General features: G+C 40.7%; 1 long non-coding RNA gene across 1 annotated transcript in view; it reads right to left on the reverse strand.

The window, feature by feature from the left end:
- Positions 1-707: 707 nt before the first annotated feature.
- The window catches only part of LOC140646998 (uncharacterized), a 127,893-nt gene continuing 101,037 nt past the window's right edge, over positions 708-27,563 (reverse strand). The window contains exon 3 of the long non-coding RNA XR_012040629.1: positions 708-752. This is a non-coding gene — a long non-coding RNA (uncharacterized lncRNA). The remainder of the gene's footprint in view (positions 753-27,563) is intronic.

Below are 27,563 nucleotides of genomic sequence, written 5' to 3' on the forward strand. Positions count from 1 at the left end.
GAAAGATCTGCTTTTGATTAAAAAAAAAAAAAAGAAAGAAAAAGAAACCTTCTGCATAACTTTGAACTATGAGTCAGCCTTGGAGCTCTCATTAAAATCTCCCTAACTTAATCACAGAACACAGTCTCTGTTGTCTCCAGACTGCAGAGTGAGATTCCTGACAATTACTCAAAGGCAAAATTGGGGGGGGGAAGCATTATTATTATCATAGCTTAAGACACAGGTGTGCTGTGAGCACAGTCATCCAAGTTAGAAGTTGCAAATTTCTGAACTTTGCTCCATCACCAAATCCCTATGCTGACTTCTGGCAAATGGTATTCATTCTTCACCTCATTTCACCGGTAGAAAGTTTCTAGTAAATTCTTACTGTGCTGGAGTATCACATTTGAAAGTAGTCCTACAGCTTTGGGTTTGTATTTGTAGGAGCAAACACTGTAATACAGTGCAAGACAATTTGAAGAGAAGAAAGCATCTGTTACTGGAGCAACTTTCTTTATCGGTCTTTGCTCAGGACTGCTCTTTCTGGTATAACAAGCAACAGTAATGTTAGTAAGGTTTCCAATTATAAAGCAAAATCAACTTTTAAGAAAATTCTTTATTACTGTTTCTTTGCACTTACTTTATGCAAAAAATTGAACACAACATAGACAATGTGAAGGTTCAGACAGAAATCTGTGCAAAATTCCATCACCATTACTGGATTCTTGTGCTGCTGATGAGGAGGAACCTGCTGGTGGTTCAGAGAGGAAAATCTTCTGAAAAACAAGAGGGCAGCAAACAACGTGGGAAGTTAGAGAATGAGGCAATGTGTGAGAAAAAACATCTCTTTGAATGAGTCATAAAATGCTCTACAGAACAGGACTTTAATGTGTATCTTTAAAAATAAATATATCTCCATTTTTCTCAGGATGTTTCTGATTCAGTCTGATATACTTACGGTTCAATCAAAAATGCATAAATGCTGCCATTTGTAGTCATATTCACAGACAATGCCATCCAAACTAACTCAGGGAGATTTGAGAGCACAGAGATAGCCCCTCCCCTGCATTGCTCACAGGGTGAAATGGAGGTTGGAATTCAATGGCTGCAGACATAAGTCACCATAGCCACTGAACCCCTCTATGGCTCTGCTTTTGTTGGGTACCTTTGGACCTTAGGATAAGCTTGGCTACAGAGATGTTCCCCTTTTATGCTGAGAAAAAGGTGAGAGTGCTTTCTTTCTAATGACACAGATAACACTGGGGATTCTGGTGCTATAGAAAGGGTAAGGAAGCTGGCTGGTTAGGCAAGACACTCTGAAAGGGCAGCAGGAGTGGGAAAGATGATAAAAGCAGAGAGCTCTGGAGCTCAGAAAAACGAGTAGTGGCCACCATGTACTGTAAGAGCAGACATTCAAATAAATATGTGTTTTTGTTTGCTCTCTGGACTTCTCCACACCCACTCCTTAAGTATGACGTGTAGAAATAGAAAACAAAATGATCAAGCACTGGATTCACTAAGGGGTTTAGTGTAACCAGGTTGGCATTGGTTGAAACTGAGCAGAAGGGTATCCAGAAAGACAGAGCTTAATATGGAGGTTCTGATTTAGCTGGTGGGCTGCACTTCCCCACCGAAATGGCGCTTTTCCAAATGACCAAACAGGGTAGTTTTTACCTTCTCTAGAACAGGCAAATTTATCTGAATAGACAAAGAGGATACAAATCTGTTGAAGGAATAAACATGAAAACAAGTGTGATGGGGAAAGCTGTTTGTCAGGAACCACACATCCTTTTAGGTTCTTTGAGCTCCCCTGTCTGCCTCTGATTCTCACAGGAGCTGCAGCTAGGATTTTCACATTTCATCAGTCTTAATACTAGCAGCTATGAGCACACCATTAATGAACTTGTAACAGTTTCACCCCTAGTAATGGATAAATTCTTCAAGGGCTACTTCCCTTGGAAAAATACTGACAGCTCACTTTTACTTAAGGCAGAAGCTGAGATTAGCACCAGCGATTATGTGGTCATATATATAAGGACCGTTAAATGCTGGCTCTGCCCCAGACTGGCTTACTTTTATTTCTGTATTTAGCTCATTTTTAGCAACCTCTCTACATCCGACTATTAAAATGAATCAAAATACTATGGGCTCACAAGCCCATTACCTAATATTTTCTGCAGTCATTTTCAACAGGTTAAGGCAGGTATACAACCAGCCAGGGTTCTCCATAGGATTCCAGCTGTGGAAGTACTCTGTGCCATAATTAATTATACTAAGCCAACACACAAAGCCAAGCATATGTGGGCCCAGCTATCACTAAAACATGGGCTTGTATGCACCATACTTCTAAACGGTCACTGACTGCTCTAACTGTAACAGCACAAATCTACCAACAGAAAGGGGGTAAGATAAAAAATCTTTAAAAAATCCATTTTTATCTCTAGGTTTATTTAATCACTCATTACTTTATACAACATTACCAGGACACCCTATGGGATATATTGATTCAAAGCATTTTGTTAGATATTAAAAAGTTGGTTAAAAAAAGTATAGCATGAGATGGTTCAGCCACAGCCATATGGGATTGTTATTGAAACCTGGAAAACAGAGTTGCAATGCAAGCAGTCAAGTCAAATAAGGACAATGTGGCTTCACTTCCAGAAGCTGTTTCTTCGCATTTACCCTTCACCTTGCTACCCTTACCCTTCATCATCTGAAGGCCCTTTGTGGATACCAAAAAAATTCAGACCATAGCCCTGGTTCTACACATTCACATAGGAAACTGGAAAAGGTATTGCACAGTGGAAGCCATTGCCACCTGTGGGAGTGACAGCTTCAGGCAGCAGGTTAATGTTTCTGTACTGGCTGTGCAATCAGCAGAGAGAGAAAGGACAACTCCACCCTGGAAGGAGTCAGAGCACCAAAGTGGCGCTTCCGCCCTGAGCCCCTCTCTGGAGGAATTCATTTGTCTACATTAGCAATACAGGGAGCCCAGGGAAACAAACCTCTTAACTGATACAGCTCCATTACCTGGTTAGAAGGTAAGTGATGTAAATATACCCTCTCTCTCCTCCTTCTGCTCCCTCCACATTTTTCATTATCAGCGTGTTGCAACATCAAGGCACGTTACAGGACTCAGAAAAAACTACACAAATCTGTGGGCAGCAAAGGTGCTCAGTACTCAAATCTACATTTTTAAGATTAAATTGAGCTTTCTAGGATTTAAGCCCCCATGTTTCAGGACATAATCTAGCTATATATAGTGGTCACTAAGGGGGAACATTTCCTAGGCCAATGTATGGCATAATTGTTCTGCAAGGTTACTTTTGCTTTCCTCCAAAGCAACTGGTATTAGCGTACACATGAGATGGACCGGGGACAAGGACATCTGAACTGTTTCAGTATGGCGGTCCCTATTTTGCTGATTAATGGGTGACTCTGTTAGGTTACGATAAACATGTATACAACAACAACACATATTTTCCTGTGCAAATGGCAGTGATCAAAATGTACTCAAGCATTGCTTAGCCTTGACCTAGCTAGGTATCAGATGAACTGTACCTTTGTCAACAAGTGCTTTCTTGCAAATTCCACAGAGTATTTGCAAGAAATGCACCATATTGCTGCAAGCACTGTAAAGCACTGTAAAGCACTGTTTTTGTAAAGCTCCTTTCCAGCTGGTTGGAACTCTGCCTGTACTAATGCATGGGGTTATGCTGCAAGCATATGCTGCAAGCACTTACTAATACGTAGGCTGAATTTTACTTATTCATTTCACTGACCAAAAAGGGGTTGCTTGCACTGTAACGATAAGAGGCCTGGAGTCCAAGGAGGTAGCTCGGCATTGCCACAAGCAAGTGATACATCATACATAACAGAGTTGTATCACACCTTGTCTTGGTATGTGTGGGGAGTAAAGAATTTGTTGTGTGCTTTACTCAGTCACTCTGGCATTACAGTCCTGCTATGCAATAATAAAAGTGAAGTCATCAGGGAACTCACAGAGGGGGCTCTGGTGACTAAGTCCAGAGTCTCCCTAGGGTACTCATTTGTTATGGGGCTCTTTCACAGATAAATGGATGGGAAAGTAGCTCATGATCTCTTGTTTCTTTAAAGTGCACTTGTCACAGAAAAGAAATAAGAGATTTTCAGTTTATGAGAGTAGAGGCAACCTTTCAGGAAAAACCTATTTTTTTTTCTCTCTGTTAGAGAAGTATTAGAATAATATAGGAAAAAAAAAATTTCTTCATCATACTGGCAACAGGTCATTGCTGCTACTGAGTGCTTTTCATCCAAAGATCTCAAATATGTTTCACCCTGGAGATGGCACATGTTGTTACAAGAGATGCATGAAAAAATATATAACTTTAAAATAAAATAAAGTAAGCTTAACCCATGTAGTTTTCAACTTCATCCACTTCCCTTTGTGGGTTTCCATGAAATGTTAAACCATATCTATATTAAAGTGGGCCCTTTGCATCAAAGATACTAATAATCCAAAAGAAAAACATTTCAGATGCTAATTTTTATTTAATAAATAACATTTTGCATGAAATACTAGAAAAATAAAATTTTTGATTGTACATAAAGTTTTTGAATGACCAAAGCAGATACTTTCCCTTCCCAGTGCAAAATATTTTTTCCAGGTAGATGGGCCTAGGAATTGACTGGGGAAGCAGACAAAAACATAGATGGAAAATTGGCTGGATCATTGAGCTCAAAGTATGGTACAAAGCAGTATGAAATCCAACTGGCAGTCAGTTACCAGTGGTGTTCTTCTGGGATTAATAGAAGCCCCAGTATTACTCAGTGTCTTTATTAATGACATTGGATGATGGGACAGAGTACACTCTCAGCAAGTTTCTGGACAATATCAACCTGGTCAGTCCCTGAAGGACAGGGTTGCTATTCAAAGGGATATAGGCAGGCTGGAAAAATGGGCCAATGGGAACCTTATGAAGACGACCAAAAGTAAATGCCAAGTCCTTCTACTGGGGAGATATAACCCCATGCATTAGTACAGGCAGAGGTCCAACCAGATGGAAAGGAGCTTTACAAAAAATGACCTGGGGGTACTGGGCTGCTGTGTCCAGTTTTGAGTTCCACAGTACAAGACAGACACTTGTCCACAGACTTGGAGCAAGTCCATCAGAAGGCCACCAAGGCTGGTGGAGGCTGGAGCCCATGGTGTGCAAAGAGAGGCTAGGAGAGCTGGGCTTGTCCAGCCTGAAGAAGGGAAGGCTGAGGAGACACCTTATTGCTATCTATGATAATGTTACAAGTTGGGGTAGAGAAGACTAAACTGGGCTCTTCTCAGAGGTGTACAGAGGAAGTTTCACAGAATCATAGAATCACAGAATGGCATGGAAGGGTTGGAAGGGACCTTTAAAGATCATCTAGTCCAACCATCCCCTGCCATGGGCAGGGACATCTTTCACTAGATCAGGTTGCTCAAAACCCCATCCAACCTGACCTGGAACACTTCCAATGATGGATGTCCTGGTTTCGGCTGGGATAGAGTTAATTTTCTTCCTAGTAGCTGGTATAGTGCTGTGTTTTGGATTTTAGTATGAGAATAATATTGATAACATGCTGATGTTTCAGTTGTTGCTAAGTAGTGCTTACACTAGTCAAGGACTTTTCAGCTTCTCATGCTCTGCCAGGCGCACAAGAAACTCAGAGGAGGCACAGCCAAGACAGTTGATTCAAACTGACCAAAGGGCTATTCCATACCATATGATGCCATGCTCAGTATATAAACTGGAGGGAGTTGGCCAGGGGGTAGCGATCGCTGCTTGGGGACTGGTGGGCATCGGTCGGTGTGTGGTGAGCAGTTGTATCACTTTTTTTTTTTCTTTTTCCTTGGGTTTTGTTCCTCTCTCTCTCTCGTTGTTTTCCTTCTCATTACAATTTATTATTATTATTATTATTATTATTATTATTATTATTATTATTATTTTGTTCCAATTATTAAACTGTTCTTATCTCAACCCACGAGTTTTCTTATTTTTGCTCTTCCAATTCTCTCCCCCATTCCCCACGGAATTCTTTGATTCTGTGAGGAGCTCCACTCCTCATATTCTCCTCAACATAAAGAACATTTAAAAATCAAACCATATCTGGTCCTGAACACCCATATAACAGTAAATGAGGACAAATAAAGCAGTAATTATTTATTTTTTGAAAGGGAGACTAATGCATAATCCATTGTACTCTTTGGTTTATTTGAAAAAAATTAATGAATAAAAAAAAAGAGAAGAAACAAGCATGAGACTTTGATGTCCTTTCTGAGAAGCAGTATGAGTCAGTGATGGGTATTAGTTCTTCAGCAAATTTTTATTCTCTTCTCGATACTCAGGCCTGGAGTCATCTCACTTAATTGAAACAACTGTATCCTCTCTTATCATCAGTGGAGGGACAGAGATGTAATCCCAGACTTTAGGTGGACTACGTAATTATCTAACAGTGTGTTTCTATCCAACTGACAGTAGAAGGGACCTTAGAAGGACTACATTCCCAACCTTAGTTAAGCTTAGGTAATAGAAAGGGCTTAACAAGGCCATACCTTTGAGCAATTTCTCATGGAGTAGTAGTCACCTCATTCCCAATGCAATGTTTTTTAAAGCCACGAATGTCCCAATATAGGAATATTCTCACCCCCGTTTTTTACGTGGGAAGGGCCTTCTGATGAGACTAGAAAGATCCTACAGAATGATACCTGTGCTGGTGGCAGAAAGAAATGAAACAAAGAACAAAACCAGGCATTGTTACCCCAGCTGCAGTGTATGAACTCTGTCTAGTTCTCATGGGTAAGGATAGTAGCCAGCCTGAATGTCAAAGAAAAAGATAGCATCAGCAAAATGATATTTCCAGGACGAAGTAGCTCATATAGTAAGAAAGCTCATATAGTAAGGACTCAAAGAAAGATCAGCAGCTTCACTAGGATTGTATTTCACTATGAGGAAAATTCTTGCAGGTGCTTGAAGCCATCAGGTTTGTGGATCCTGAAGGTAGAATGGAGGATGACTGCAGCTTAAGTGAGCTCTTCAGTTAGGTGCTTCTCAAAGGATAAGCTTCTGCTTCAAGAAGCCAATTGGCATTCACTGTCACAAGACAGAGGGAAGCATCATAAATTATACATTCACAGACTTCAAAAAATTCTGAGGAAAAAAAAAGTAAATGGCTGGATGATTAAACAGTTTGAAGCTCCAAGCCCAACTCTTCAAAGATATCTGCACAGCAATTTGCCGCACTGAGCTGGAATAAACAACCACCTTTCTGATAAAAGCCCCTTCTTGCCCTTGTAGGTGTATTTCCACTTTTTGAACATGTTGGAAAAAGGGACACGAGGAGTTGTGCAATGGTGAAGATGGAGTAAGGGTCCATCAGCTTCAGTGGAACTATTTGGACTTTCACCAACTGAGACAGAGGTACCGATTGTTTTGGTAAAGGAGAGTAGTCACTCCACCTAAGTCTACCCCTTTTAGTTACTTAATTCAGAGCTCCAGAGCTCCCTTTGTATGGAGTATAGATTTCCAACCTAATTTAGATGTCTGGAGTTAGTCACCATGAATCTTCATTCTCTCCTTGTAGTTGAGCGTTGGCAGTCATTCAGCAGCAGTGAGTATGAATGAGGACTTCCTGAGACCAAGCAGAAGCCAGTCCTCCAGACTATGTTCAAACCAGCTGGTGATTCTGACCAAAAAACTACACTCAGAGAGTCACACTGAGCAGAGGAATACAGCTCCCAGCCACTTCTCCTAACCAGGGAACTGCCAGAAAACATGCACCATTCTGACTGGGAAGGTGAAAACTCTGTCACGTCTCTGTCCATGTAAAAATGAGAGCAACACACAGAAATGTGCTAGCACCGGGGAAAAGAAGATCAATCCTATTCACTGACACAAAGCTGCAAACGTAATAGTGTTTTGCATATGGAATATAGAAGGTGAGACATTGTTTTCCTGGGATCAGTTCCCCACAAGTAAGAAGTAATTAAAGATACTACAGCTTTGCATTTCCACTGTCTCCCTCTGCCTTCCCTCCCCCTTAAAAATCCAGTCCAGGGTGTAGGAAACATAATCATATTGTTTAACTTTGTTTCTTGGGACACATGATTTTCATTGGCATGCAAATCAAGATAATTTATTTGGAGAAATCATCCTGAAAGCTGAAATGATTTTTAAAAAATTAATATATATATGAGACTTCTAAAATACAGGGTTTTTTCCCTTACAGGACAGTTTACTAAAGGCTGCCATATGACCAAGAGTTATGTTGCAGCTGTTCTAAAATAGGATATGGCAACCTCTTTAAGCCTGAAGAAACCCATCATAGTTTGTGTCAGCTAAGCCCTATTGGGTTTCTGTGTGTAAGCAGTCGGGTACAGGAAACTGCTGTCTGCTAAATGGTCCATTCAGCTTCTGTTTAGGTCTATATGCACTCACCCACATTGCAGCATTTGAAACTGGAAAAATATGTATTTCCTAATTCAGTTAGGAAGGTGTAGGGGTGACATGATCCTTTAACAACTAGAAGGAAACAGTGAGAGTGCAGAAAGTGCAGATCAGAATGCAACTCTAGCCCTATCTCTTAGGAACCAAAAATGAAAGGCAAATGTGATAGGAAAATCAGGTGGGCACAGCTTTAAGAGCCATACGCTTCAGTTCTAGTTCGTCCTCGCATAACTTATAGTGACTCAGGTCACAATCTCAGCTAGGGGAAGTTACTCAGAAAGAAACCAAATTTCCCATTTCACCTCTGAAAGTTAAATTGAAAAATAAGGGATGATTAAAAAAATTGAACAATTCTTCAGAAAAGACAAATCTAATAAAGTGGGGAATTGTGACTCCTAAAAAAAATTATAAGAATATGAATCATGTAATGAGTACGGGCATAATTATGCTAATGGAAACAGTCATGTTACTCTGGGAATGATTATGCTAAGCCTCTGAGCATGCCCTATATAAATTAGTGGTTTCCTTAAACCTGAACAGTCTGAAATGAAAATAACTGTTCTTGCAGTGAGAAAAATAGAGAAGTATAGGGAAGGGGAGGGCAAGGTCATATCCCTCTATCCAATCTAATATGACTATAAACATTTCAAAGCTATTGTGCATATCCCATGCTAGGTACCAATCCTACGTTACCAAATTGGAGCATGGGAATGTTGTCAAACCCCCAGTCTAGAGGTAATCTCGGATCATTATTTAGTGCTTGCTTTAGAAAAACAGACAGAAAAAACCAACAACCCATCTCTAACTGGATTCAGCAGAAGCCCTAAGGAACAGATTATGCCTCTAGATAAAGGTCTTGATACTATCCAACAAATATAGTTGCGAGGGAATTACTCCTCCCCTAGAACAAGAAGGCCACAATCTGCTCCAGCCTTACAATGTGGGACGCACGACACATCCTCTGCATCAGCTCAGTTGTTAACACTTGGTAACTTCCTACTCACTGCAGTCCCTTCCCGCTCACAGCGGGGTGGGAAGCTCCTGCTTTCTTCTATGGAGTGAACCTAAGAAAGAACTAAGGAGGGCATACAATAACACAGGGAACTTCATATCCCATTTATTTAGACATCCTGACCTTGACTTACGTAAAAGGCTTAAGATTGTTGTGAGAAAATCTATATTTTTCACCTTTTAACTTTAATTTTTATTCAAAAAAACCCTGTTGCCTCCCTAGCCTTGATCTATATTCTCAAGAAGTGTAAAGGAACCCTAAAGATGGTGATTATTTTCCTTAAGAACAGAAGGATCAAAGAAATTTCAGATGAAATTTGAATTAAAACACCAGGTTGGCTCAGCACTTCAAACTGCAACACTAACTCCATAACTGGAGCGATGTCAAGAGCAGAGCTGCGTTTGTTTTGCAGAGGCACGTTACAAGTGAACGCAGAATCACCGAGCAGACCACGCCACAAAACACTGCGCGCCTCTGGCAGCAGCTGCTTTGGGTGCAAAGAGGGCTGATGCTCTGAGAGACAGGGAGATTCGGTGACTCCACTAAGGCATCGCTGCTGTGTAGAGGAACAAATCTCCTGGAAGGGTAGCCAGCAGTGGTCCGTCCAGCCCTTTCCAGGCATCTAACACCATGCCTGCTGATACGTCCCTCCAATGCACCGGGACCGCATGCTGCAGCCCAGCATGACTGAGCCATGGCAATGAACACAAAGAGCCTCTCTCATTTCTCCGTTCTTAAATGTTTTAGGGTGCTGCCTGTGTCTTTGAAATATATAAACACATATTCCTTTCTTTTGTGTGAGTAGAATAACAACATTTACACATGAGGTGCCCACAGAAAAGGAGGCTCCTCTCCCCTCACCTCCCTCTCAGCACCTTCCATTATTTTTCTACCTGAAAACAGCTCATAAAAATCTGAATCCCCCCACTCAGGATTTTTTGCAGCTGAAGAGAAATAGCTGTTATGGGCAGATTAATTTGTCTTGCTTACTCCAAGTAACATATTTAATCGAGTAGCATCAAAATAGCCCAGTAAGACACATTCCTCAAATAATGTGATATTGAATCATAAGGGGTTTTTTTTTCCTACGAGTATACCGAAGCTCTCTTACAGTTCCTTGACATCTTACAAGAGTCACAGGAGATTTTACCACAGCACTGGATGTCCCTAGTATCTTGAAACAATGTATTTCAAAATACTTAAAAAAAAAAAAAAAGAGCCAAAGGGGAAGAATTTCTCAGAAAGTCAACCAAACTATTAATCCTCAGTATGTAACAGAAAAAAAAAAAAAAGATAGGCATCTTGAACCAATTAAACCCACTTTTCTCTACTGCAGTCTAAGCAATTCTTGATACAGAGCTTTTCTTTTGTTTTCAACTCTCATTTCTTTCTTGTTTTGGCAGGAAAATATTTTAAGTTATTTTTTTTTATCAAGGGAAAAATGTTTTACCTCTATTTTCCTCAGACTCAAAAATGGTTACACTCAAGCAAGGCTAAAAAAATCACACAACATTAACATTTAGGCAATGACAAGCACAGAACTTTTCTGCTATAACAGAATAAGTTTCTAAAAGTCATGAGAAGCTGAACTGAAAGTATGTCAGCAATTTCTGCTGCTCCTGCTCTCCTGCCAGAGACAGGATGGGGTGGAAATATCTAGACCTTGAGAGCTTTTCAGTTCAGGAGGCAGCAATTCCAAATTTAAATTCAGACCTTTATCAAAACAACATGACTAGAATAAACACCCCACATCAGGCTGGACAAACCATAAGTGTGAGTCATGAGCAGGAGGAGTTAGGACCAGTAATTCATAGCCTACATCTGACCACTGAAAGTCTGGACTCACCTATTCTCTGTATCACTACAGATTACTGAGAACAAAGTGTCATCTTGTAAATTTAAAGCTGTTGTTCCCAAAATCAGATCAGTGAGACCAGGTGGTCCCTGGAGCTTTCCTCTGTGAAATACAAGGTGATGCTTTGGCCTGTTTGCTGTTACCCATAAATTGTGCAAAGGCACATACACATCTTCCTAACACCTCTTTTCCAAGTTGTTAATATTATCTGTTCATATATTATCTGTTCATATAAGGGTAAGATGCACGCAACTGTAAATAGAAGAGTAGAGGTGTCAGTGAGATACTGTCTTCATAGAGCTGTGACCTGTGAAGTTTGAGTATCTAGAAGCATGAAGAACATGCTTAGCCCCAGTACCCTTAATCATAGAATCATGGAATCATAGAATCATAGAATCATTTAGGTTGGAAAAGACCTTTAAGATCATCGAGTGCAACCATAAATGTAACACTGCAAGTCTACCACTAAACCATGTCCCTAAGCACCACATCTACGCGTCTTTTAAATACCTCCAGGGATGGTGACTCAACCACTTCCCTGGGCAGCCTGTTCCAATGCTTGATAACCCCTTCAGTGAAAATTTTTTTCCTAATATCCAATCTAAACCTCCCCTGGTGCAACTTGAGGCCATTTCCTCTTGTCCTATCACTTGTTACCTGGGAAAAGAGACAGATACCCACCTCTCTACAACCTCCTTTCAGGTAGCTGTAGAGAGTGATAAGGTCTCCCCTCAGCCTCCGCTTCTCCAGGCTGAACAACCCCAGTTCCCTCAGCCGCTCCTCATAAGACTTGTGCTCCAGACCCTTCACCAGCTTCACTGCCCTTCTCTGGACACCCTCAAGTACCTCAATGTTTTTCTTGTAGTGAGGGACCCAAAACTGAACACAGTATTCGAGGTGCGGCCTCACCAGTGCCAAGTACAAAGGGACAATCACTTCCCTAGTCCTGCTGGCCACACTATTTCTGATACAAGCCAGGATGCTGTTGGCCTTCTTGGCCACCTGGGCACACTGCCGGCTCATATTCAGCCGGCTGTCGACCAACACCACCAGGTCCTTTTCCTCCAGGCAGCTTTCCAGCCACTCTTCCCCAAGTCACAACAACGGGGTTGTTGTGACTCAAGTGCAGGACCCAGCACGTAGCTTTGTTGAATCTCATATAGTTGGCCTTGGCCCATCTATCCAGCCTGTCCACATCCCTCTGTAGAGTCCTCCTACCCTCAAGCAGATCAACACTGCTGCCCAACTTGGACTCGTCTGCAAACTTACTGAGGGTGCACTCAATCCCCTTGTCCAGATCATTGATAAAGATATTAAACAGAACTGGCCACAATACTGAGCCCTGGGGAACACCACTTGTGACTGGGCACCAACAGGATTTAACTCCATTCACCATAATAGTCCTACCTGAATTGTGAGAGGTGGTAGAAAGCCCTTTTCATTCTTAAAACAAGGAAGTGGTAAGATATAGGGTTGTACAAGCATCAGCTCATTAGCTCCTAAACCCCTTGCCACATATAAGATCTCTCCTTGAGTCAGTAGCGTGCTGTGCTGATTTTCTCTACTATTTCTATTGCATATAGTGTAGTTTCTTGTATTAAATGTGATTTTCAGAGGTTCGCTTTTGCGTCTTACTAACAACTCCCCACATACGCTTTGGTTTTTATAGAAAGCACTTTTATTCTCTTGGATCTACAGCACTATTGAGTGAATCTTTACTGAAATTGCTTTTGGTTTTGCTCTCTTTTATCTTTTTAATGGTATTTCCCACCAAATTGACTTGCAGATGCTAATACTTTGACAACTAAAGAAGCAGGTATGTCTAAGTTGTCATCTTGTAGTCAGTTTTTCGAGAGGCAAAAAGGAGTGCTTCCCCACCAATTTATTTAACTTTTTGCCTACCTACCTGCATTTCAAAAGCTATCTCTAAGACTCTTTTATGGATATACAGCTCTTAAGCATTTGAGAGGCTTCACAAGGATTTAGCTTTGCAATTCATATAGTCTCTAATAGAAATTATGTGGTTAATTCCCCATGCAATCCTTTGACTTTTTTTTTTTTTTTTAACTATAGCTGGGCAATTTGTATTTGCTGAAATGTGGCCAAAGTTCTCTGTTAAACGTCAGTAGGGGAATTATGAAACCTCTTTGCACGGTAATTCACTTTTACAGAACTGAGCCCACATTGCTCTTATCTTTCTATATTAGGCCTGATATGTTGTGTCAAGCATTTCAACCTCTAGCTTCCATCAAAAGATAAATGACAGCTGTCTCTGAATTAATGGAACATGAGAGCAGATCACTGCTCTGCACCCTGCTCCCTATGAAATGTTTAAGTATGCACTCACCTGACCTGACCTTGCTATTTCCACTTTTCCAATTTGTTTTCTGGTGATTGAGAAAGGTGAGGGAAAAGTTCAGCACCCATGCAGGATTTTTCTGTCAAACACCATTGTGCTATCCATCACAAATTGTCTTTCTCCTTCTAAAACCAACAAGGTATTTTAATAAAAATGGGTCCTACTAAAAAAAATAAGAAGTAAGAATCTCTGAACTTCATGGGATTAACTTTGATTCTTATTCTTCCCCTGTTATGTACAATAATATTTTTGTTAAATATCTTCCTGGGAGATACTGTGGCCTCAGTTTTGTTAATCTGGTTAAACCAGGAGGCGTTTCATTGCATACAATATAATAACACGCCCCAGCTCACCCCACCCCATCCCCCAAAAAGAAAAAAGGAGACTAGAAATTACTGTCTTGAAGTGTTTCTGAAATAGTAGACTGAAATTATATCACTCTAGATTTTGTGTTGCTAATCAGATTCTTGACCATGCAGCAAATAATAACTTGAACCAGCAACTGCATATATTTTATGTATAGCAGATATTGTGAATATATAGTTGTGTATATATATGCAATATATATATTTGTGTGTGTCTGTATAGTATTAAAATAAAAACAGCTATTTGTATTATTTTTAAAGGTTCCAAAGTAAAGTTGAAAAGAAGCCCAGCTTAAAAGCAAGACTTGGAGGAGTAGACTAAACCTGGACTTGTCTCTAAAAACAAATGTGTCATTTTATCCAAATGTGCCACTGTGAAAATAATTACTGTGGGGGCCTTATTTAGGATAAACGGGACACCAGTAAGCTGTCTAAACACTGTGGCTCAGACTGCAGAGTATCCTTTCCAGTATAGTGGGAGCCCCAGAGGACAAGTCTTTGGGAACACAAGCCCCACAGTTGCACTGTGATACCAGCTTGCACTGATTGTGATGGACAGCCGAGTACAGCAGGATTTGGCAACAGTAAAAAGTATTTCAGGACATTCATAAATACACTTTAAGCAGAACCTCTGTCTCACAAGCAGGATGAAGACAATGGGCTAACCTGAGCCTCACATTTTTAAAAGTTCAGTCACCCAATTGCTCACATAAAAAATGTCACAGTAAGTGTCACTTAAGTTCCTAATTTTAACACACAGCTGCTACAATGGCTTTACAAAGTGGGTATTTATGTGTTTGACTGACTGGATTTCACATTCTGTTACATCAGTCATATCCTAGACAAGACCACTGAGATAAAGCAAAATAGATCTGGCGTAAAAGGTAGGAGAATCAGGCATGTAAACTGATTTTTTGAGAATAAGGTACCTAGCTTACAATCTCTGAGGTTATAATACGGATGTTAAAACAGGTATGAATTTTTGTATGTATGTTTCTGTGCACAAGTTTTTAAACAGTATTCTAGACAACTTTTTCATTTTAAATTCCACTCTATGGCAATATGAGGAAAAAAATTTCCATATAGATGGGGATATAGGCAGAGTAAAAGTGTGTGGATGAGGCCAAAATTAGAATAAACAGAGGATTTCATTTTTCAGTGATCTGAACTTGACATTTTCATAAGCTTCTCTTATGGTCTGTAAACAAAATAAGAACAAAATCAATGTCTGCTGTTTTTATAGCCAGTCTCAGAGACTGAATACAGAAGAATGACATTTGGCCTCATCAGAATAAGAAACTGGCTCTGTGTGTGCCTCTGGTTCCTGTGCCTACTTGTACATGTCTCTTGAGCATTGCAAGTGTACTTCTGAACTGTAGAGAATGCAGAGCAGGGTTTTTCATCTCTGTGTGCAGTCTAAGGCTTTTTGCTTTCTCTTTGACCATTCAAATGCAAAACAATATGTGTAATTTTTATTCACTAAAGTGTGTGATGGCTGCCTATGTGTAGGTATTCTTCTGTGAGTGGAGCATACTAGCCACAATAGAAATACAGTACTGAAAATGCTTAAACAGAGACTTCAGACATACACTTGATTAGGTATTGGAAAAACACTGTTTACTCAAGTTCTTCATGTGACTTTAGCATTATAACAATTAGTCCACATGATTTATGGAACTGGTAACTTCAGCAAGTGTGCAAACAGCTGCAGCTTTGTTGGTTCTAAGGAAGCTAAAACAAACCAGATTCACACACCAGATTCAAATGTGACCTGCTTCTCTGTAAAGACCCTTACATTTAGGATACTAGTATGAATACTAGGTGCTGTGCTACCTAAATCACACTAACAGCAGAAAAATAAACCAACAGTACAGTAATTAAAAGCAGAAAGGTGCAGAGACAAACTTAAAACTGCTTTGCTCCTCAGCAGCACTAAATGGAGCTAAAAATTTGTAGCCTGTTTTTATGTATTTTGAGCCTGAAGGATACCACAGCATTTCATAAACAATATGTGTACAACATCCTGAAATGACATTGGTGGGGAATGGTGGCCAAACCTTAGCCTGATGCCATAAGCACAAACCTAATTTTTTAATAATAAATAATGGAAAAGCGAGCATCCACAGCAAACCAAAGGAACCAACTCATTGTGAAGTGTCATGGGAAAGAGTCAAAGTCCCAGCCTAAAGGCTGGGGACCAGCAGATGTCAACACAGTTTGAAAGAAGTAAACCAGCTGACTACAACCAGCATTGTCTTTTTCAGAAATGAAAGGGAGAAATGAAATTTAGACCCAAACTCAGTTTGTGGATGTGAATGGACAGTTTTATGTAAGTCCACAGTCAAGCATTTTTTAAATCTTTGCAGGAATTAGTCACTAGTGTTTGACTCATTACCAACATATCATAAAAAAGTCTTCAGTAATAGTTTATTTGTGCACTGTTCTCCTCTCTAGAGTTAAAAATTTTAAGAACAACATGTAAATTTGATTTTTCTTTGAATTGAAATGGAAAAATTACCTCAGACACAGAACTGGCATTCGCTAGATGAGGATGTACACCCAGGCCTTTCAGAGATCTTCTGTACCGCTGGCTTCCTGCAAGTTCTCTGCAAGAGGACATGGCTCTGATCGGAGGATAACTTTTGGGAGGAAGAAGGTTAGAGGAGAGAGAGCAGATGCATGTGTATGCTTAGGTAATTGCTCCAGGAGGCATTGATGTATCTGTAGGTACAATTCCTAATAGAGTTTTGCTGGTGGTAGGGGTTTTTTGATCTACATTTGTGTCGGACACGGTTCAGGCTTTGCTCAGAGTTGTGTTGTAAGTCTTGTGTTATGACATGTCTTTCTTAAACAAGGAATAGTTTCTACCTTCATTAAAGAAAGGAAGAAGTAAGTTTCTGGTAACAGGGAAAGGCCTAGAAGCTGCTAGTACTAAGTGCTTAAAATCATAAAGGAGAAAAAAAGATTATTTTTTAGTCTCATAATTTTCAAGCCATGAGATCTTAAATTTAAGTGCAATAAGGGAAAACACTTAAAGAATGATGAGTGAAAAGAGGGGAGTCTATCTGATTAGATAAATTGTCCACGCTCCAGGTTTTCACCCTTACTCTGGGAGCTGAGTAAGAACATTCCGTACAATATTTCTTCCTTTGAGGCAAAACATCATAAAACAGGAGAATTTTCACAGAGAAACAGGAGTACATTGTAAGCCAGCAAGATGCCTTTGGAAGGAATACAAGAGTGAAATTTTGTGAAATGCTGTCCTTATTGACTTGCTTCTTATTCTGCAATATTAAGTAAAAACTTATTTCCTTTTTGCTTCTTTCAATCACATTCAAGTGGTTTAGTTTTGGGGTTTTTTTTACTACCTTCCTCTGCTTCCTGTGATATTCTGCCACTTTCTGACACTTGGTTTGGCAATGCCAGTCATCTATATTGCGTGATCATTTGACACAGCTGCAGACTTCACAGCATACCAATGTATATCCTCTCCACAACCTGAAAGAGCATATCTGCTGGCCTCTCATTCAGGAGGCTCTAGTTTGGGTCAGGGGGGTCAGGATGTGCCTGTGGGGAAAGGGCAGGGTAGGGAACCATCGAAGAAGGGGTGACTCCAGCTTTTCCCAGCCACCTTCAGCTAGCCAGCACCGCAGGAAAAGTTTCTGCACACTCCGATGCACCACTGCACTTTTGCCTGCTCCTGCACAAACACACAGGCAGATGAACAGGCGAGAGGGAGTGCTTCTTGCACCCATTAAGGAATTAACAGGATGTAATCTAGCTCTATATAATTAGTCAGCGATACTCATTCACACTACAGTGATCACTATTATTAGCGAGAATAAGCAGCATAGTGGGAGATCAGCAAGCAAAGGGTCTCGGTCATAACAGCCAGCTGCTGGTGTGCTCTCCCTTACTTCATCCACTGGGTCAGGGTCACTGATGAGCCTTCAGGTGTGTGAAAGCATCAAGCAAGCAGTTTACTCACTAACAGGGGCAAAATCTATTTTCTTCATGGTATTGCTGCTGTTTTGCAGGGTATAGCACCAACTAAAGAAACCTTCTGCCAGTGCAAAGGGAAGTAAATAAAACATCTGGGGAGTAGAAAGGGAAATTTTATAAGGAAGAGCCTGAAGTTTTTCCTCCAAGAGGTGCTGTACACATCCACAAGCTCAATATATCTCTCTGTAAGGGATGACTGGGGAAGAGAGTGTAGAAGTGCTCTTCAGAGTTATGCTAAAGAAAATACCACTTGTGGAAGGGCAAAAGTAACACAATAGGTAAAAGAGAATCCATCCAGTGGAAGTGGAAATGGATGTAATGCATCACCATTTATTTTCTGATGCAGACATTGAAGATAGATTGCCTGTTCTGATACCTATACACTAGTTGCAGGCTAGATTTCATCTCAGCACAGTGTATCACTGCTATTCAAGCAGCCACTGTAGGCATGAAATTACCTGAAAGATGCATCTACAAAGTGATTCCAATGCAGAGAGCTGCCTAAGAGACTTATTATACTGTAATAATATAAATATGTAAACATTACACACTAGAAGTCTTATTGATCCTTGCTACCAAACATGACATCACTATTAATAAAAATGTAATGGCAGTGTTATAAATATGCAAAATAATAGCATATTAACCCAAATAACACCAACAAATTGTACAGCTTAGCATAAAATTGAAAACCACTAACCAAACACTGTGTGGTTTGTTCATACTAGGAGCAGTCAGGAATCATGCATAATGCAACAGTGCAACTGCTAACAACAGCCTCATGAAGATAATTTAAGCTAGAGCTGGACAAGCTCCAGGAAATCTGCCTAGAGAGTAAATGCTGAGCTTTTCTTCTCTTTTTAAGTGAAAGAGCTCTGAGTTGTTTGACTCGCTGTCCCAGGTGAGTCTTATTATAAGGCAAAGGATCATTTTAAAAGTTAAGAAAGAGATAAACAGCTTACAAATAATACAAATATTTATATATGTATTAAAAAAAAAAAAAAACACAAAAAAACAAACAACACCCCCCCCAAAAAAAAAAAAAACAAAACCAAACCTATAAAACCCCACTAGATGAGTCCAGACAGCTTGGAAAAGGGGAAAAAAAGGCAAGAAAAATGAGGAAAAAGAGACACAGTCTGTTGCCAAATGTTATTCATTAAATAAAAAGTATTACACTGCAGAAAAGAATCCAGAGAATGTCAGACAACATAGCAAAGAAAGGTTAGACTATAAATCATTCAAAGCTGGCATCATATTTTATATCCTGCTAAATACTGAATATTTACAACCTATATAAATAACATTATTAGTATAAAAGCATTTCTTATAATAATTAGGAAGAGACACCACTAATGAGAGTGGAGAGCATGCTGCAGTTCAAGCAGAAATAATAGGCTTAATGCAGAAATTACTTGTGGGGGTTTTTTGCCCTATGTTATGCAAGAGGTCAGACTAGCTCCTCCGAATGGTCTCTTCTGGCCTCAGAGTCTACAAAACTCAGATATTTTAGCTGACAGAGGCTTTTCCTCACTCTTCTTTTTTTTTTTCCTTTTGGCAATGGGATGAAGGAAGAGGCGTCCCTGAATTCTTAAAAAAGTAAATTAAAAAAAATAGCATTCGTCCTGACAAAGACTGAGTGAATCAAGGGCAGTGTGGAGAATCTGAGTCCTTGGCTTGGGACAGTGCCCTCAGCAAGGCTGTGCTGTCCGATATCCAGAGATCCCACCAGTTGCTGGAACCTCAGAGGCAGAACTGGTAAGAATGCCTCTGTTTTACTCGGCAACTTTAAGGCCCCAGAGAGCATATTTTATTTTAATTCTTTTTTTTTTCTGTTTCCAAAACATATTTGCCAAAATTTCCATTTAATGGGAAATAAGAAAGAAAGATTTAGTTTTGTTGCATACAATCGACAGGCACACACACAAAAGACCAACCTAAATATCTTGCAAATCACAGTTCCTGTGATTTAGTCCTAATTGGATTCACAGAAAATTCTTAACAAAGTCTCTATTATTTGCTAACTGAAAATTACCTAGTAGCACTTGAAAGGTACACATACCTTTCACTGAAACTGAGCTGAATTTGGAGTTTGTCATGAAGTCCCAAACTAGGTGAGATTTGGACGACTTCATAATAAAATAATAAAGATTAAAAGTTAATTAGCGCTTTTCTTCAAACCAGTGTGAAGACTAGGTAATCCTCACCCCCTTCGCTGTGATATGTTTAAGTGTTGGTGAATCATATGGAAAGCAAGTGTGTGTTTGTTCATGATCATTCCCTTAATGCCATGAGTGTTTGAATTCCTACTGTTCAGTATGATCTAAATTGTATGCAGTGTTTGCAACTCTCACAATTTTATTGAGATATTTGGGGTTTATGTTACATCCTTAACAACTAAATCTGTGGGTATCCCAGATTTTCTTAAACATTTTTCCAATCTTCATCATTTGGGAGGAGAGGACAAAAAAGAGGAGCAAACACACCATAAAGTCTTGGAACCCAGAAGAAAAAAGAACCTCAAAATATTTAAGCAGTCCACAGAAAACCTTGTGGTTTCCTAGCATCAAACTCGACACCTGAAGATTTGGGATTGTTCAGAACATTCATACAACATATACACTGTTTTACACTAGTGCCCAATGTCAAGCTCTGACTTCATATATGCACACACGTGAAAGCTACCTCACCTTGCCACAGCACACACTGCCAGCACAAGAAGGGTAGGCTGAGGAACTGAGACACAGAGATGTGAAATGACTGAGCCTAAGAAGCTAGCCAGATCAGGGGCAAAGTGAGGCATAAAGCTCAATTCTGATTCTGAAACCGAAGTCCATCCTGAGAACATGCAGACTTTTTTTTTTTTTTTTTTTTTTTACAAAACACCACTTTTCTCTTCAGTTAGTATATTCATTTCATACTTATACAATAAGGATATAAATACTGCTGCCTCTCACTATTTGAGCATGGAGAGATCTTTTAGTTAAACATTAGTGCTAAATTCTATCACTTTGGCATCTTCCCAATTGATGATTCAGAAATGAAACTTCTTTCAGAGAGAATTTCACAGGCAGCAGGTGATATCCTGAGCTGCAACAGTGTTTCGTGGTTTTGGCTGTTCAATGATTCTTGTTCCTCCCAGAGTTCTTCTTAGTGGAGGTGGAGAAGAAAATAGGAGGAGGAACATATTACACATCCTTAGTGTTCCTGTTTAGCTTTACAAAAACTGCCGTGGGTGTCTTAGGTTGATGTGCAGCCTTTATTCACAATATCCCCTACTCAATCTTTCCTTAAAGTTCACATTATTTGCATTGTTGTGAGTCTGGCACTGAATTCAACAGGCTGGAATAGTCTTGCAGAAGGGACTAGATAAGTGTATAAAAAAATAATAATAGGACTGAAGAAAGAAGAAAGAATAGGACTTATTTATCCTCCTTAAAAGATGAACCTAGTGATATTCAATAACAGGTTCAGCAATACACCATGAACATATAACAGATATCAAAGTACATAAATAACCTGTGGAATTTATTGCTAAAGGACATCACTGGAGACCAAGAATAAATTGAGATTCAGGGAGGGATTATACTTTTCCACAGATAATGACAATGCTTTCAGTTCCAATAAGGTGAAACAGCAGAGCCTGGAGCATCTGTGAGCCCAGCACATCCTCCGCTCCAGCCATGGCCCATACGCATGCCTGCTTTGCAGATGACGGCATTGCCTTTCAACAGTCTATTTGAAAATGTCAGTTAGCATCAAATCTGCTGGCCGTACTTGGGCTCATAGAACCTGTCACACTGAAGGAGACCCCCAGCACCCTCACCCCCAGGATGTGTGCCAGCTCAAGCTGTCACCTGTCGGTCTCATCCACAGGGCGTACTTGGGTCTACCTTCAGGAATCAGCTGGAGCAAGCACTCGCAAAGGATTTTGGAAGGAATAGGAGCAAATACATGTAAGGGCAAAAGGTGGTAAGGAATCAATTATGAACTTCTCTAGAAACAGGTATTTTTGCTTCATCGACTTTCTGAGCTTTCTCTGGGTAACTGGACCAGAAGGACCGTCCATCTGACCTGGGATTGCCGTCCCTGTGCTTCTAAATGCTAAAGTGACATTTGACAGAAAAACACGTTGTACTTCCTCTATTAAATGATTCCATGTATTAGCTTTTGGGTTCTAATGTCCTCCTAAAGTGCCAGGTATGAATGTGCTACAAAGGAATCGTATGCTTTTCTCCATAGGTTGACAGTATACCTGGAAAATCACTCTATCGAGACATAAGGGTTTAGTTTTTGCAGATAGGGACCAAGATGACTTCCCCTTTTCTCCATCAACCTTTCCACATAACGTATCATAGCCTATTTGTCATGCTTACCACATCTAAGACAGGGACTGCACACTACTTACAACATTTTAAACAGTAAGTTTGGTAGAATTGCTCATTTCCTCTAAACCAGAGGCAATTGCCATCAAGGAACTCAGCACCGTAAAATGGTGAGATTTTATCTTGCAAAGAACAGAGATGGCACTCATTATCATGCTATTGGAATTTTTATATAATGAAAACTAAGTTGAAAAGGATTAAAATTGTATGTTTTCCATCACAGCCAATGCCCCTGTCCTGGTTTCAGCTGAGATAGAGTTAATTTTCTTTATAGTGGCTGGTATGGGGCAATGTTTTGGATTTGTGCTGAAAACAGTGTTGATAATACAGACATGTTTTAGTTGTTGCTGCACCAGTCAAGGACTTTTCAGCTTCCCATGCTCTGCCAGGTGCAGAAGAAGCTGGGAGGGGACACAGCCAGGAGAGTTGATCCAAACTGACCAAAGGGCTATTCCATACCATACGACGTCATGCTCAGTATATAAAGCTGGGGAAGAAGAAGGAAGGGGGGGACATGTGGAGTGATGGCGTTTATCTTCCCAAGTAACCATTACGCGTGATGGAGCCCTGCTTTCCTGGAGATGGCTGAACACCTGCCTGCCCATGGGAAATGGTGAATGAATTCCTTGTTTTGCTTTGCTTGCGTGCGCGGCTTTTGCTTTCCCTATTAAACTGTCTTTATCCCAACCCACAAGTTTTCTCACTTTTACTCTTCCAATTCTCTCCCCCATCCCACCAGTGGGGGAGTGAGCGAGCGGCTGTGTGGTGCTTAGTTGCCAACTGGGGCTAAACCACAACAGCCCCCCATATAGATAACCATATACATACATACATGTATATGTGTGTGTGTATATATGTATAAGCTCATGACTGATTCTCTTCTATGCTTTTAACAAGAGCACATCTTTGAGAGGGCACAACAGCTTTCATCAAAACAAGGATTTCAAGATTAGACAGTGCAGTATTGTGCTGCTTTGAAGCCCCCCAACAATGGAAGAAAACATATATTCATATATTATTCTGTGTCACAGAGTTTATCTTCTTGGATTTCGGAGCATAAAAGGAACAATTTGCAATAGGCACAGCTCCACTTCAGCATCTGATCAAACATGAATGCTGCAGATAGTTAGGGCTAAATTTTGCTATTAATTTCAGCAGGAGTTTCAGTAATAACTCTTTAGACACATTAAGTCCTGCATTTTAAACACAGTCTTACTTCTTATTTTCATATTTGTTTTCTGCTCTAACAAAGATTTCTCTTTTATGTATTGTAATATAAAAAAAGAAGTTTCTTTCCCCTTAGTCTAACTACCCGGATTTCAGCAGAATCTGTGATGTCTGGGTCCAGCCTTACACATTGCTATAACTGTGCAAACGCAACAAGACCCAGATGTGGCTATGCAGTATGGCTTATTTTTGTACAGTGGAGGGAGTGGATAATAAAACATCTGAGCAAAGAACTTACTTCAAGTGACAGAAGTTTGTTTCCTGTATATTTCCTTAAATAAATTGTTATTAAGGTAATGTATAAGTATGATGCATTTCCCTTGGAGTGATCATGACATTTGATTTTTTTTTTAATTTTTTTTTTTCACAAACAAGTCTTATGAAATTTGTCAAGAGGATGTTAGGCAAAATGTAAACCACAGCTTGTGGTTAAGCATTTATTTTCTTTCTGCATTCGAAATTGTAAAGCCACACTTCCAAAGAAGAATAAAAATAGCTCTAGCAACGTTTTACATGGCAACTGTGCATGCTAAATACAGTGCAAAACCTTTCAAGCCTCTTGCAAAAACAACGTTGCTTCAAACAGGCAGTCATTAGTGCTATAACTATGGTTTGTACACTAAATGTACTCTAACCACATGGGACTTCCTTTTGGTAGAAAAGGAATATCAACCTTTGTTTACAGTCTTTGAACCTAGCAAGGATCCAGAGAGATGATGCCTCCTGCAGCAGGATCTAATGCAACGGGGCTGGTATCGAGAAGGGAAGGGTCTACATCTCTTCTGTTAATGGTTTCTGGAATGTGGTAAAAGGGATCCAAAAAAGGAAGAACACGCTCCTTCTTCCACCTCTGCTACTGCAGCATGTAAGGGAAGAGAGAGAGGTCTGTCTTGCGGTTTTCCCACTACCACAAAAGAGTCCTTTAAAGACTGACAATTAAAGCCCCATCAAGACTGCATCGGCATTGCTACTAACTGATGTCCAGAGGGACACTCTGTCAACTGTGAACTTGCCTTTGTCTCTCTGCTCTGCTCCTCTCCTCTGCCTCTGAGGAATGCAGCTGGCAATTTTCCCCAAATGCTTGTAGTAAATCAGGACATAAACAGACCCTTCTTGGTCCCACAGAGACAGTCTACTAAGGAGCAGTGAAAGCTGGCACAGGGGAAAGTCCAAGTATGCTCATAAAGAATCCTGTTAGTTTTACTACTGGTATTGACTATACTTTACCCTTACCATTCTGTCTTTCTCAGCTTGATGAAGAGCCTCTTTGGAAAACTAGCTACCTCCTCGCCCTTTCCCAAATTACTTCCCTCTCTTGATCCATGCCTTCTTGGGCTTCCCCACTCCCACTTCTAACTCTCAGGCCACCTCTAGCACTGGTCTTTGCATAAGCCTGCACTGAAATTCGTTAACGTCTAGCACAAAGAATCCGTCTCAAAGACACTGCAGTACATGTTTCTTGTGCATTGGTACAGAGCATTAAGGACAAAGGCACATTGTACAGTAACGTGATTGGTTTTATTCCCTTGTTTATATCCTAACAAAAGCTGGAAATTAGCTTTCAGCTCGTTTCTCTTCTGCCTTTTGCAAGCCTGCTTTGCAATATTTCTGGGGGACTCTTGAACACCTCACAGGCACCCGTGCTCTCGAGACCCGATAGTCTTAGTGCTGCAGCAACTTTTGGCACACAGTTTACTGCATGCTTAGAAAGTCAAGTGCATACAGCCCTAAGCTCCTTTTCCCCACAGTCTGCACCAACCAGATTTGATGTATCACCCATGTGCAAGTTCCGCTGCTGCTTGAGGATGAGGCTACTCCAACAAATGCACCAGGGAGCAGCAGGAGCAGTGCTGCTCCACAGGGAAGGGCGAGCGAGGAGCTGAGGGCGACGACAACACAGGCAGTGCCGTTCCTGCCAGGGCACCCTCCTGCACTGCTTGAGCACCTGGGGGTAGCGACCAGGATGGGTGACCCTGGACTGGGCAGAACTGGGGCTTCTGGGCCACAAGCAGGGCTGGGGGGAGGCACTGTGGAGGCAGGTCAGGGCCAGCAGCCAGGGTGGCGGTGCCCTCAGGGTCATGGCAAAGTGCTCTGGTTCTCTCTGGGTCAGGCCTGCTAAACCCTCCTTATCTGCAGGATATAGTCTTTCACCAGTGGATTTCAGCTTTGCTTTGTTCCAGTTGAGCTATGCTGGCCACACACAGCGACTCTGATCGGTTAAATTTTCCATCTATTCCTCTTCACTCTTCATCTATGCTCTGAATCACAAAGGCAGCCACATGAACTTACTCATCTACATGTCTAGACTGAAATTAGGCACAAGTATGTGCTTTGCTCACCTCATTGCTTCTGCCTACCAGCAAGGCTTTACTTACAGTTAGTTGGACCTTATCTGCAAACCCTATGATGCCATTGGCAAACCAGGAGGGGGCAAACTCACTCTCTCATGCCCTCATGCTCCAGAAAGTCTGCAAGACAAAAGTGAAGGCATCCACAGCTAAATATATGCACCTTCCAGGCCCCAGACTCCTGAAAAGAGATTTGTGTCCCTTTATGAAGCTACCTCAGTGGCTAGTAGGCTGTTGTACCATTGATATAGGTCATGTGTTAGAGAGATAAATTAGCCTTCTACCTGGGTATAGAAACCCACTGCACCACAAATGCACAGTAAGTATATCACCATTCCCATAATAACACATTAGCATTCCCCTTTGAGCAGTAGTCTGTGTTATCCCCATTTTTCATATCACACATCCTCTTTTGTAACACCTGAAAGCATTTCTTCACTGCTGGGAAAAAATAAAAGACACCAGTATTACAATGCATGCTTATTTTCAGGCACCTGCACAATCTGATGTTTTGACATTAAAAGTCTCTGGCAATCAGTTAGTCATTTCACAAAGACTGAATCAGCGCTGTCAAAGATTTATTGTTTTAAGTCCTTCCTATCAGACATCCATTCACTTTGCCAAGCAGTGTCTTTTAATAATTCTGTTCAGACTCTCAGCACTGCTACTGTCACTGCTGTTCTTACACTATAAGTACAATCAATAGCAGGATGGACAAAAATTAAATCATTTAATGGATTCTGGTTGAGTTGATTTAGGTCACAGGGTTGCCCAATGCTTCTGGCAGCCAACATTATTTCCTGTTCCTGTATTGTCATAACAATGCATGTTTCTACTTGGTTGCTACCCTACAGCATATCATAGCAGAAGATATGGGCTGGCTAGATGATTGTGTGGAGTGATGAGAGAAGTCTCTGATACACCAGGTCAAAAACACAGAGGTTTCTTTTCGCCTTCTTGATTACTACAGCTAGCAGTCAGAATTGTTTATGTAAGCATGCTCCTTCCTTTCTCTGGAGAGGATCATGCCTGTTCTACAAGTGTGCATGTTCTTACTTTCTCAGTATAAGCCTTGATATGCAATATAATCCTATAACAGAGTACATAGGCCTTAGTTTCCATGCCTTAGCTCACATGTGTCGTGGTTTAACCGCAGCTGGCAACTAAATACCACACAGCCACACGCTCACTCCCCCGGGGGGATGGAGGAGAGAATCAGAAGAGTAAAAGTGAGAAAACTCGTGGGTTGAGATAAAGACAGTTTAATAGGGAAAGCAAAAGCTGCACATGCAAGCAAAGCAAAGCAAGGAATTCCTTCACTACTTCCCATGGGCAGGCAGGTGTTCAGCCACCTCCAGGAAAGCAGGGCTCCATCACATGTCATGGTTACTTGGGAAGACAAACGCCATCATTCCAAACACCCCTCTCTTCCTTCTTCTTCCCCCAGCTTTTATTGCTGAGCATGATGTCATATGGTATGGAATATCCCTTTGGTCAGCTGGGGTCAGCTGTCCCAGCTGTGTCCCCTCCCAACTTCTTCTGCACCCCTAGCCTACTCGCTGGTTGGGTGGTGTG

Source organism: Ciconia boyciana, chromosome 2, assembly GCF_034638445.1.
Source record: "Ciconia boyciana chromosome 2, ASM3463844v1, whole genome shotgun sequence".
In the NCBI taxonomy this organism is placed as follows: Eukaryota; Metazoa; Chordata; class Aves; order Ciconiiformes; family Ciconiidae; genus Ciconia; species Ciconia boyciana.